The sequence below is a fragment of the Macaca mulatta genome, chromosome 12 (genome assembly GCF_049350105.2).
Source record: "Macaca mulatta isolate MMU2019108-1 chromosome 12, T2T-MMU8v2.0, whole genome shotgun sequence".
Lineage (NCBI taxonomy): Eukaryota > Metazoa > Chordata > Mammalia > Primates > Cercopithecidae > Macaca > Macaca mulatta.
In genome coordinates this window covers 124,515,474-124,528,789 of record NC_133417.1, presented here as the reverse complement: position 1 = coordinate 124,528,789, position 13,316 = coordinate 124,515,474, and the positions used below count along the sequence as shown (strand labels likewise).

At 49.6% G+C, this 13,316-nt stretch overlaps 1 pseudogene; it reads right to left on the bottom strand.

Moving 5' to 3' along the window:
* Positions 1-7,838: 7,838 nt before the first annotated feature.
* LOC100430394 (tubulin alpha-1D chain-like) lies at positions 7,839-10,283 on the bottom strand (annotated as a pseudogene).
* Between the last annotated feature and the right edge of the window lie 3,033 nt (positions 10,284-13,316).

Genomic DNA, 13,316 nt, shown 5'->3' with positions numbered 1-13,316 from the left:
AGAGACCGGGAGAAGGCCCGCTCCGCCAGTCCCCTGGCGGGGGTGGGGGCCTGCAGGGGCTGTCGGGAGAAGAGGGCGGAGCCAGCTATTTTGGGCACGCACCAGGACGACGTCAGCCCCAGCTGGGACCTGGGAGACTGCTGCCCCGCCTCCATCCAGGCGAGACTTTGCTCGCACGGAAGCTGGGGCAGCCCACAAACAAGCCGCCCGGCCCCCAGGTCCCTCTGTCACTTTCTTATAAACATGAGCGATGATCCATGCTTACTCACCCACCTCGAGGACTCGTACTCCTCCCTCCCTCCCCCGACCACAATTCTAACTCCTCCCCCTTCTTCAGCTCCCAGCTCCAGCCCCAGGTCCCCCAGCAGGCTGCCCTGGCTTTCCTGAGTAGGTCAGAACTGCCTTTTACAGCATCTCGTGGCATTTCCTTCATCAGTCTTCTTAGAGCCACAAATTAGCATTTATTGGTTTGATTATTTTTTATTACCATTCACCTCACCCACTAGAATGTCGATTTCACGGGGCAGGAATTGTGTGTTTTTTCTCACTGGTCTATTAGAGCAGCTGTCGGGGTTCAAAACTACCCGTAGGATGAATAAATAATGAACATCTGCAAACCTCTTGTTGACAGTTTGGACACATTTGGGGGAGGTGAGGTAAAGGGGACAGTAGAACGGAATTCCCCAGGTTCAAGTCTTCCCAAACTGATCCTGACTAGGCCTATTCCACTGCAAAATGTTCCCTGGGTTCAGGCCTCATGGGAGGGTTAGGAAACCTTCCAGAATTGTCTCCTGCTTGATCCCATCCAGGCCAATCCACAGGCGTTAGCTGAGCATTTTTCTGCATTCAAGATGCTGTCAGGCCGTATAAAGAAGAATGTGGCCCAAGTACTGCCTTTGCAGAGCTTGAACTTGATAAGATACCAGCCCATCAGTGTGGCCCGCTGGGAAACCCAAGGCTTTGGAAACAGTACAACCTGGCATTACTGTGAGACTTGGGAAAATCTCTGAGCACTCTTTTTTTCTCACTAAATATAGGTAGTGCCTAGGGTTGTTTGAAAGTCAAATGAGACATGGTACATATTAGGTGTTACTGCGGTCCTCGCTGGCATCGTGATTGGCTCAAGCAATAATGGTTACGTGAGTCCAGAAAAGTGCTTTAGGCTGGGGGACCCAGAAACACTTCGCCAACGAGAAGGGCTTGAGCCGGACGTAAGAGAAGAAGGTGGTGTGAGTGTCCTGTTTTCCTGGCCGCCCACCATCAGAACCTCCTGCCTACATTTGGGGAATTCCCATCGCACGGGCCCTAATGGGAAGCATGCCACCATTTGCCACAAAGCCCCAATGCTTGCTCTCCCTGACTCGGCTCTAGGGTTGCAGGCAGAAGACATCAGCTCCGCCAATCGGATGCTTCAACTGGGACTTTGAATCTGGAGCAAGTCACGGAGAAGCAGGGCTGGTTGAGGAATTCATTTCTGCGGCGGCGGTGGAGGCGATGGGGCCAACAGCGGCCTCTAGTGTCTGGAGGAGGAAATGTCAGTGCTAGTGCCGCAGGTGAGGGAGGAGAGTAGGGGGATCACTGCGGAGGGTGGAGGGGACAGGAGTCTCCTACACAGGCTGTCCTGTGCCCAACCTTGAGTGTGGTGCTGGCTGCCCAGCTTCCCTGGGTGCCTGTCTGATTGCTGACCCTTGTTTGCTGGCCTTTGCATTGATTCCAGTGCCATCCGATATCTCTGTAATTGTTGGGGGCAGCGAACTTGAAACAATTTGCCAGTTAGCTTCTGCTGTTTACAAGAGTCCTGACTGACACAAAGACTAAGAGTTAGCCTTGGTATAAGAGGAAAGAGTGATTGGGTTAAGTCACTCCAGATTTTCCAGATCTCTGCCTTTTTCTTCTTACTCTGCCGTCCCAACAGACATTTGTCTAGCACCTACCGTGTATGTCTTGTTATATTAAGAATAAGAATATAGCAGGGCGCGGTGGCTCACGCCTGTAATCCCAGCACTTTGCGAGGCCGAGGTGGGTGGATCACCTGAGGTCGGGAATTCAAGACCAGCCTGACCAACATGGAGAAACCCTGTCTCTACTAAAAATACAAAATTAACCAGGGTGGTGGTGCATGCCTGTAATCCCAGCTACTCGGGAGGCTGAGGCAGGAGAATCACTTGAACCCGGGAGGCAGAGGTTGCGGTGAGTCAAGATGGTGCCATTGCACTCCAGCCTGGGCAACAAGAGAGAAACTCCGTCTCAAAATAAATAAATAAATAAAATAAGAATATAAAGAAGCTTAAATTCCAGTCTCTGTGCTCAAGGGGATAGGACATAGACAAATGACAACCGAGGGAAATTATATGGAACACATCTAGCAGACAAAGGTTTAATTTCCTTTGTCCACAAAGAAATCCCAACTAATAAAAGACAATGCCATTTTTAAATGGACAAAGGGACAGGCAGCTCACAGGAGAGGAAATACTGGCTTTTAAACATATGAAAAGATGCTCAATCTCGTTCACAAAAAAAAACGTAAACCAAAGCTACAACAGGCCAGGCATGGTGGCTCATGCCTGTAATCCCAGCATTTTGGGAGACCAAGGCGGGTGGATCACCTGAGGTCAGGAGTTTGAGACCAGCCTGGCCAATATGGTGAAAACCTGTCTCTACTAAAAAATACAAAAAGTAGGCCGGGCGCGGTGGCTCAAGCCTGTAATCCCAGCACTTTGGGAGGCCGAGACGGGCGAATCACGAGGTCAGAAGATCGAGACCATCCTGGCTGACACGGTGAAACCCCGTCTCTACTAAAAAATACAAAAAACTAGCCGGGCGAGGTGGCAGGCGCCTGTAGTCCCAGCTACTCGGGAGGCTGAGGCAGGAGAATGGCGTGAACCTGGGAGGCGGAGCTTGCAGTGAGCTGAGATCCGGCCACTGCACTTCAGCCTGGGCGGCAGAGCGAGACTCCGTCTCAAAAAAAAACACAAAAATACAAAAAGTAGCCCGGTGTGGTGGTGTATGCCTGTAATCCCAGCTACTCGAGAGGCTGAGACAGGAAAATCACTTGAATCCAGGAGGCGGAGGTTGCAGTGAGCCAAGATCATGCCATTGCACTCCAGCCTGGGCGACAAGAGTGAAACTCCATCTAAATAATAATAAATTTTAAAAGAATAATAATAATAAAGCTACAGCAAAATACTTTGGGGTTTTGGGGGGGTTGGTTTTCTTTGTTTTGTTTTTTGAGGTAGAGTCTTGCTCTGCCACCCAGACTCGAATGCAATGGCACTATCTTGGCTCACTGCAACCTCCCAGGTTCAAGCAGTTCCCCTGCCTCAGCCTCCCAAGTAGCTGGGAGTACAGGCATGTGCCCGTAATTTTTGTGTTTTTTGTAGAGACGGATTTTCACCATGTTGGCCAGGCTGGTCTCGAACTCCTGGCCTCAGATGATCCACCTGCCTCGGCTTCCCAAAGTGCTGGGATTATAGGCCAGAGCCACCACACCTGAGCACATGGCCCCAACAAAATACTTTGTTTCTCTTATTGGATGATTGACAAAGACCAAAAAGTTGAATACATTGTATGGGCAAGGCTGAGGGCACAGGCCTTCTTATAGATTGGTAGTGGGAGGGTGGGTAATTTGGTGTGACTTTTTTTTTGAGACAGAATTTCGCTCTTGTTGCCCAGGCTGGAGTGCAATGGTGCAATCTTGGCTCACTGAAACCTCTGCTGCCTGGGTTCAAGCAATTCTCCTGCTTAGCCTCCCGAGTAGCTGGGATTGCAGGCGTGAGCCGCCGTGTCCGACCTGGTGTGACTTCTAAAGAGAGCAAGATTTAAAATGCATAATCTTTGACCCAGAAATCTCAATTCTAAGAATGTATGGTTATACATGAAAAAAAAAATACAAGTGTTGCAGCATTCTTTTTAATAGCAAAAGATTGGAAACAATCTAAATATCCATTAATAGCAGACTGGTAAAACAAGTGTTGGTATGATATATGATGGAATATTATATTGTGACCAAATAGAATGAGGCATAGCTAACGGTATTCATATGGACCATCTTCCAGATTTATTATTAAGTGAAAAAACAAGGTGTAGAACAAAGTGTATACTGAATGTGCATACAAGTATGGTAGTACAGATGGAGCATCCCTACTCCAAAAACCCAAAATCTGAAATGTTCAAAAATCCAAAACTTTTTGAGTACCTGACATGATGCCACAAGTGGAAAATTCCATACCTGACCTCATATACACAAACTGTTTCATGCACAAAATTATTTAAAACATAGGCCAGGCTCAATGGCTCAGGCCTGTAATTCCAGCACTTTGGGAGGCCAAGGCGGGAGGATTACCTGAGGTCAGGAGTTTGAGACCAGCCTGGCCAACATGATGAAACTCTGTCTCTACTAAAAATACAAAAATTAGCTGGGCATGGTGGCAGCCGCGTGTAATCCCAGCTACCCGGGAGGCTGAGACAGGAGAATCACTTGAACTTGGAAGGCAGAGGTGCAGTAAGCCAAGATCACACTATTGCACTCCAGCCTGGACAACAAGAGCGAAACTCCATCTCAAAAAACAAAACAAAACAAATATTTAAAACATTATACAACATTCCCTTCACGCAATGTGTATCAGGTGTATATGAAACGTAAGTAAATTTCATATTTAGACTTGGGTTTCAGTCCCAAGATATTTGGGATATTTCATTATGTATGCACAAATATTTCAAAATCTGAAAAAATCTGAAATCCTAAACACTTCTGTTCCCAAACATTTCAGATAAGGGATATTCAACCTATACATATGTAGACATCTCTGGAAGGAAACACTAACAAAAACATTAACAGTGGTGGCTGCCAAGAGCGGAACAAGATGAAAGAGACTTATTTTTCTTGTTCCTAAATCTCTCTGATACTTTTCGAATTCTGAAGCATATGCACCTAATAACTGTTCAAATTCATACTGATTGTTAAAAATTGAGTTGGGGGAAATAAGACATTGACAAGAAGCCAAGTGCTATCATACAAGGAAGCCCATGCCAAGCGCCAAATGAAAAATAGAGACAGAGGTAGATGCTGAAAGAATCCAGAAGAGAGAGAGCTCCCTGGGGCTGGGTAGGTTCTGGATGGCTGTGACCTAAGCTGGAAGGAATGGCAACATTGAGACACACAGGGGGAGGTGGCGTTCCAGAAGGAGGGAATGGTGACAACACAGCTTTGAAGCCAGGCATGTTCCTGACACATCAGAGACCAGGGAATAAATTTGTTGGGTAGAATCTGAGCTTGGGAGCCTGTCTCTTTTGTCTGCCTGCAGAAGGCAATTGTACTTTGGCTTTAGAAGTGTCAGGGATGAAAGCATTTCCCCTGCACTGAGGGAGTCCCCAGGAGCCAAGCTGGGTGGTGCTCCCAGCTGCCCCAGGAGGTCTGGGTTGCCACCTCTCCACACCCACGCCCAGTCCAACCCAGGCCTGCCAGGGCCTGCCAGCAGAGTATTACTAGCAGGAAGACGTCAGGGAGATAGCTATATAACCACCCAGGGTGGGCTGGCTGGTTCAGCAGACAGGAAGGGAGATGAGCTGCCTCTCTGGATCCGTAGCCATCTTGGCAGGTGAAGAGCTCACCTCCCTCCCCACCCCCAATCCTGGCCTCTCCCAGGCCCTCACCACCTCCTAGGAGATGTTGGGGGATGTTTTCCAAAGGGCACTGATAGCCCCAAAACCTGGCCCCAAAGAAGCCTCTACCCCCATTCAGACCCAGAAGCTGGGACTCTCCCCTCTACATCAATGCCCTCCTTCCCAGAGCCTGGGCAGGGCAGTGTGAAGCGTCACCCGCTCCCTGCCCCTGAGGCACCTGAGTCACTGTCTGGGCACTGGGGACCTGGCAGGCTCAGAAGAGGTGGCGTCTGGAGGGGTGCCTAGAATCACTGTGGGCAGGAAGTGGGGGCACCTAAGAAAAAGGTGGGGGAGCAACATGTGATTTGGCGCAGGCTAACCTGGGTTTGAATCCCGACTCCTCCATTTATCACTTTGGGCGAGTCTTTGAGTCTCAGTCTCCACATCTATAAAATAGGCATTCATTGAACAAGTTCATCCAACAAATATTAATCATCTAATATGCCAGGCAACTGGGGTAATGAGAACAATGAAAAACAGTCCAAGGCCTGTCTGAGAGCTTCTGTTCCAGTGGGTGTAATAACTGTACTAACCTCAGAATTAAATAAGATTGTATGGATACAGGACGTAGCACATAGTAGATGCTCACTAAATGATGGCTATTTCTTGGGGTATGAAGGGCTCCCAGAGTAACACCTTTTCCCTTCCCAAGTTTGAAAGCAGTTGATAGAAAGACACATAAGTCAAATATATGGAGATTTAAAAGCCAGCCCTTTTAGCAAGGCATAGTGGCTCATGTTTGTAATCTCAATACTTTGGGAGGCCAAGGTGGGAGAATTGCTTGAGCCCAGGAGTTCGAGACCACCCAGGACAACATTGTGAGATCCTGTCCTTACAAAAATTGTATTGTATTGTACTGTATTGTATTGTATTGTATTGTATTGTATTGTATTGTATTGTATTGTATTGTTGTATTGTATTGTATTTATTTTTTGAGATGGAGTCTGGCTCTGTCGCCTAGGCTGGAGTGCAGTGGCACTACCTCAGCTCACTGCGACCTCTGCCTCCTGGGCTCAAACGATTCTCTTGCCTCACTCAGCCTTAGGATTTAAAGTTTGCCATCTGTTTGGAAGTGGAGGTGGGAAGCTGTGCATGCATAATGCCACAGGACTGATAAAAGGTCAACTGTTTTTATCAAAAAGTGGTGAGTGTCAGGGCCGGGCACAGTGGCTCACCCCTTAATCCCAGCACTCTGGGAGGCTGAGGCTGGTGGATCACCCGAGGTCAGGAGTTGGAGACCGGCCTGACCAACATGGTGAAACCCTGTTTCTACTAAAAACATAAAATTAGCCTGTAATCTCAGCTACTTGGGAGGCTGAGGCAGGAGAATTGCTTGAACCCGGGAGGCAGGGGTTGCAGTGAGCCGAGATCGTGCCATTGGACTCCAGCCTAGACAACAAGAGCAAAACTCCCTCTGAAAAAAAAAAAAGAAAGTGGTGAGTGTTGACAGAGATTACTGGGAGGTAATCTCTACCCTTACAGTCCTACCTTTACAAGCCATTCTCCCTTTGTGGCTGCCACTGCACCATTCTTCTGCCTCAACCAACTCCAGTATCAGGGCTCTCTATTACCCCAAACTCCTGCCTGGAGAAGACAAGCCTCCAGATCTCAGGAGGGGCTAGCGGGCACTAGATTACTTTAAGGATCACTTCGGATCCTCCTGGCCTCACTGGGCTCTTGTTGCAGCTCCATGTGGGGTCCCACCGACTTCACATATGTTCAACTTAACAGCACCTCCTCCTCGCCCAGGGTTTCCTGATGACTCTACAGCCGAAGTGTGTGTAATCCACCAGTGCAGGGGAGTTAATGCTGGATGGGGCGAAGGTTTAACCAGTGGAAGAACAGAGCCAGTGCATAAACCCCACCCCCAGCCCTCACCTGCCCACTCACCCAAGAATGGTTCTGAGATGCCATTTATTCAGCTGCATTTTCTCTAGGGTGAATTCTTCCTCTTTCTGTGCTTTACTTCCCTTGGCCCCCATTCTGTTCGCTGTAATTGCACTCTGTAATGAAATCTAAAATCAGATCTGCTTTCTGGGGAATAGAGGCTAAGACACCAGTGTTCCTACCTCTCGTGGAGAAGAAGCCCTCCCCACATGGTTTTTCCCAAGAGAAAAAGACATTCGTGAGACAATAAGGCCACAGCACTTTATGTAGGACAGACAGGCAATATTCCCCTAGTACTCATCCCCCACTTCTTTTCCTCCCCCCCACTAAGCTATCCATGCCCACCTCCTTGTAATCCTTCTCCAGGGCAGTCATATCCTCATGGGCCTCAGAGAACTCACCTTCCTCCATACCCTCACCCACATACCAGTGCACAAACACCCTCTTGGCATACATCAGGTCGAACTTGTGGTCCAGGCGGGCCCAGGCCTCAGTAATGGCTGTTGTGTTGCTCAGCATGCACATGGCACGTTGCACCTTACCGGGTCACCCACAGGCACCACAGTGGGAGGCTGGTAGTTGATACCAACCTTGAAGCCTGTGGGGCACCAGTCCACAAACTGAATGCTGCTCTTGGTCTTGATGGTGGCAATGGCAGCGTTGACATCCTTGGGCACCATGTCTCCATGGTACGGTAGGCAGCAGGCCATGTACTTGCCGAGCCGGGGATCACACTTCACCGTCCAGGCTCAAAACAGGCATTGGTGATCTCTGCCACCGACAGCTGCTCGTGGTATGCCTTTTCTGCAGAGATGACTGGTGCATAGGTGGCCAGGGGGAAGTGGATGTGAGGGTAGGGCACCAGGTTGATCTAGGACTCCATCAGGTCCACATTGAGGGCCCTGTCAAAGCGCAGAGAAGCTGTGATGGAGGAAACTATTTGGCTAATGAGGCGATTGAGGTTGGTGTAGGTTGGGCGCTCGATGTCTAGGTTGCGGCGGCAGATGTCATAAATTGCTTCGTTGTCCACCATGAAGGCACAGTCTGAGTGCTCCAGGGTGGTGTGGGTGGTCAGGATAGAGTTGTAGGGCTCGACCACGGCTGTAGACACCTGGGGGCTGGGTAGATGGAGAATTCCAGCTTGGATTTCTTGCCATAGTCAACAGAGAGCTGTTCCATCAGGAGTGAGGTGAAGCCAGAGCCAGTGCTCCCGCCAAAGCTGTGGAATACCAGGAAGTCCTGAAGTCCTGTGCACTGGTCAGCCTAGATAGGGAAGGGGAGGGGAAATGTGGGGCATGGAGCACAGCTGATGGACAGGAAAGAACCAACTGTGCTGTTTTAAATTCCCAAAAGTTTCACGAACTCCTTGGAAGACTTTTCCAAGAGCACAAAAGAGATCCTCATAGAGAGGGCCCAGGGCCCACCCTTTCTCCTCCCTGTCCCTCTTCCTCTGAAATCTCCTGAGGTCCTTAACACAGAGCTCTGTTGTATGCTGGAAAAGAGGGGTATGATGGTGGGTGGAGTTGGCTGTCTAGGCTGACCAGTGCGCAGGACTCCAGGGCTTCCTCATCTTGTTGTCATAACTTGCCAACTCCACCCACCATCATATCCATACCCCGCTGATTTAACTTTGGATGTTTCTAGAGGGCTTCTCTACTAAGAACAACAATCCAGGAACCTCATCCCCATCCTTTGTAAAAGTCAAGGCCAATCATAGAGGCTTTGGGCTGACATTCTTTGAATCTCTGCCTTTCACAGGGACTTCCGCCCACATCCTTGTAACACAAGGTGGTATCCTGGGAATGCTTATGGACCCCCACAACTTGGCCAGGCAGCCCATCAACATGTTTGCCTTAATGGACACCCTGCCTAGCACCAGGCCAGCCACTTCAGAGATGCAGGGGACCCCAGCTCCAGGCTGGAAGCTATAGTTGGCCCCCCTGATCAGAGTGCAGGACCTCTCCTCATTGGTCCTGATCCTGTGTGTTTCTCCCAGAGGCTGAAGCTGTCCTTCCCCAATCTGGTGTCCAGACTACCTCACAACAGGAATTCAGATTCACTCCCCCTGCCCCAGCCCTCAGCCCTTTCCTCACCAGCTTCCGAATCCGGTCCAGTACCAGGTCGATGAGCTCCTTCCCAGTGGTGTAGTGGCCTCGGGCATAGTTATTGGCAGCATCTTCCTTGCTTGTGATGAGCTGCTCTGGATAAAAGATCTGGCAGTATGTACCCGTTCAAACTTCATCGCAATGGGCAGAGTTTTGGGCTCTACCTCCCTTTGCGATACAGCTGCTGGAGCCCCAGGGTACCCGAAGGGAGTGGGGTCACCAGCTCCCAGGTTCTGCATTCAGGCTGCATTCAGGCTGCTGCTATTACCTGTTTGGATGTGTTTGTGCTGCTTGGATGTGTTTTTCAATAAGGAAAGGGATGTGCAGTGGCCTACAGACTCAGGAGCTGAGTAACAGTGATTCTGTACATCTGGAGTTCTAATTGGCTGCAGCACCTGGGAAGCTACACCACAAATGCCATGCTCTGCAGTTATGGAGTAGGACTTGCTGTGGTACCCAGGGACAAGGTCATGGCTGGGACTGATCATCACTCACCGATCACAGCAGGCTCCAGATCCACAAACGCTGCCTGGGGCACATGTTTCCCAGCCCCAGTTTCACTAAAAAAGTGTTGAAGGAGTCATCCCCTCCCCTGATGGTCTTGTCACTGGGCATCTGCCCATCAGGCTGAATCCCATGTTCCAGGCAGTAGAGCTCCCAGCAGGCATTGCCAACTGCACACCAGCCTGCCCTACATGGACTGAGATGCACTCACACTGAGTGGGCAAAGGGCAGAGAATGGCCTTCACAGAGGGAAACATCATGCCTGGACATGGTTCCTGCCTGCCTTCCTTGAGTGGCTCTTTGACTGAGGGCCAAGGTTCCTGGACTCTACTCTGCTTGCCTCACCTCCTGCGTCTAAGCATTTACTGGTGGCATTGAGGAGCAACAGGCATTGGCTCTAGGGGCTGGGCCAAAATCCTTGGGGGAAGCAGAAGATGTGGGCAGTTCTGAGATTATAGACTCTTGCTCAGTGCCTGTCTCAGTGAGGAACGCTGAAGTGATCAAATGAATCTAGAAGTGCAAGATAATCAACCCCCAGTGTCCAGAAAGAAATTAGGAGTCATTGGTGAGGGAAGCAAGGGAAAATAGTACAAAGATAAAGTACACGAGACATTAGCTCCAAATTTGGAATAATGGTGCTCTCTGGCAGGGGAAGCAGATAGATGCAATTGGAGACAGATTCTATTTCTCAAGCTTGACAGCTGCTGTTCATCACATTATTCTTTTCTTTTTCTCTTGAGACAGAATCTCACTTTGTCACCCAGAGTACAGTGATGTGATCATAGTTCACTGTAGCAGGCTTGGACTCCTGGGCTCAAGGGATCCTCCTGTCTCAGCCTCCCGAGTAGCTGGGACTACAGGCATGCACCACCATGCCTAGCTAAGTTTTAAATTTTTCTGTAGAGACAGGTCTCGCCATCTTTCCCAGGGGGGTCTTAAACTCCTGGGGTCAAGCAGTCTACCTGCCTTGGCTTCCCAAAGTGCTGGGATTATAGGTGTGAGCCACCGCTTCCAGCCTATCATGTTATTAGTTATACCTTTTTGCATTCCTGAAATATTTCTTAATTGTTTAATGAGGATGCCTTCTCCAAAAATGTAACACTTCACTGACTATTTTTATATAACACAAGGGCCTGACTTTTCATGATTTTTAGATGACTGAGATTAATCCAGAAATAATCTGTATTCCAGCCCCATTACTTCTCTACTTGTCTTGAGCAAAAGTCTTAACCTCTTGGTCAGTGTTCTCCTTTTGAAATGTGGACAATAATAAGAGCCCCCTCCTAGAAAAACTATGAGAATTAAATGAAAGAATGCATGAAAAGTGCCTGGCCCGCTGCCTAACACACACCAGGGTGTGCCGTGCATGTTGGGTTCCCCTTCCAATTTCCTACCCTCAATCCCTGATGTCATAGTAAGAGAAGGTAATGAATTGAGGCTAGGCGCAGTGGCTCATGCCTGTAATTCCAGCACTTTGGGAGGCCGAGGCAGGTGGATCACTTGAGGTCAGGAGTTCGAGACCATCCTGGTCAACATGGTGAAACCCCCTCTCCACTAAAAATACAAAAATGGTGCATTCTTATAATCCCAGCTACTTGGGAGGCTGAGGCGGGAGAATTGCTTGAACCCAGAAGGCGGAGCTTGCAGTGAGCCGAGATTGCACCACTACACTCCAGCCGGGGCCACAGAGTGAGGCCCTGTTGCAAAAAAAAAAAAAAAAGATAATGAGTTGAGCTAAGACCTCAAGGATGGGAGAAATCCCAGGACCAATCCTGGGGCTGCCTTAGCTCACCAATCACCTGCCTGGTGCTGCATCTCTGAGCCTGACCAGCCAGTTCTGTCCACAGACCCAGACATCGTCCGGGCCCCCAGAACTACTAGCCCATTGCAAGGTGTCTCTGGCCCCTCCAGGAATGATGTCTCACACTGGAGGCAGCAGGTTTGGGGCAAAGAACTCGGCCTCTGGCCAGGTGCAGTGGCTCACACCTGTAATCCCAACACTTTAGGAGGCCGAGATGGGCAGATCACAAGGTCAGGAGATTGAGACCATCCTGGCCAACATGGTGAAACCCTGTCTCTATTACAAATACAAAAATTAGCCGGGTGTGATGGCATGCGCCTCTAGTCCCAGCTACTTGGGTGGCTGAGGCAGAAGAATCGCTTGAACCTGGGAGGCAGAGGTTGCAGTGAGCCAAGATTGCGCCACTGTACTCCAGAAGGAGACTCCATCTCAAAAAAAAAAAAAAAAGAACTCAGTCTCTGGAGTCACACAAACCTGGCCTCAAACCCCCATCTCTCTGCGACCCAGTACTAGCCATTTCACCTCAGCTTCCCTAGCACCTTTTTCATGACTGTAGAAAGAGAAGAAGCTCATAGCCAGCGGCCTGTGTTGTTACATTGCTTAGTTCTACTTATTAAGCACTAATAAGATGCCAGGTGAAGGTGGCACTTTATACACATTATCTCATTTAATCTTTACCACATTCACCTTAGGTAGGTAGTTTTATTACCCCCAATTTATAGATGAGGAAACTGACCCTCAGAGAAGTCAAGTAGCTTGCTCAAGGTCATGAGCAAAACCGAGAATATTAAGAGCAGGGACGGCCTGGCACCAACCATGCTCTTCACTGTTCTTCTATCCTGCCTGGTAGGGAGGTGGGTAAAAGATATCAAATGAGCCCCAGGCACAGCCAGCTCTTGACAGATGGGAGCACCACCCTTTCCCTCCTCCTTCTTCTCCCCACTGATCTGTAACTGACATGAGAGGTCAGACAAAGGCACAGCAGATGGGCAGGGTGGAGTGAGGAACCAGAGGGGAGAAGCTTCCAGGGAGGTTGTGTCCCCATGGTGGGAAGGTGGGACCAGAGCCCAGCGGTGAACCTGTGGCAAGGCCCAGGGTCTGGAGATTCTCAGCCAGCAGAGGAAATCGCCTACACTTTCTGCTCAAGTCCTGCTTCTCCCACACTCCCCATGCCTAAATTCAGACCCCCTCAGCAGCCCTGCTCCTCAGCCTAGGCTCAGCCCCACATCCTGGTTACCATCGAACTTTCCTTCCCTACCCCCTGCAATGTCCCCTACACCTGCACACTTGGGGGCCACAGCCACATCTGGAAGTCTCTTTCCCTCTCCCTACCTCACCACATACTGTAGCCCCATCAA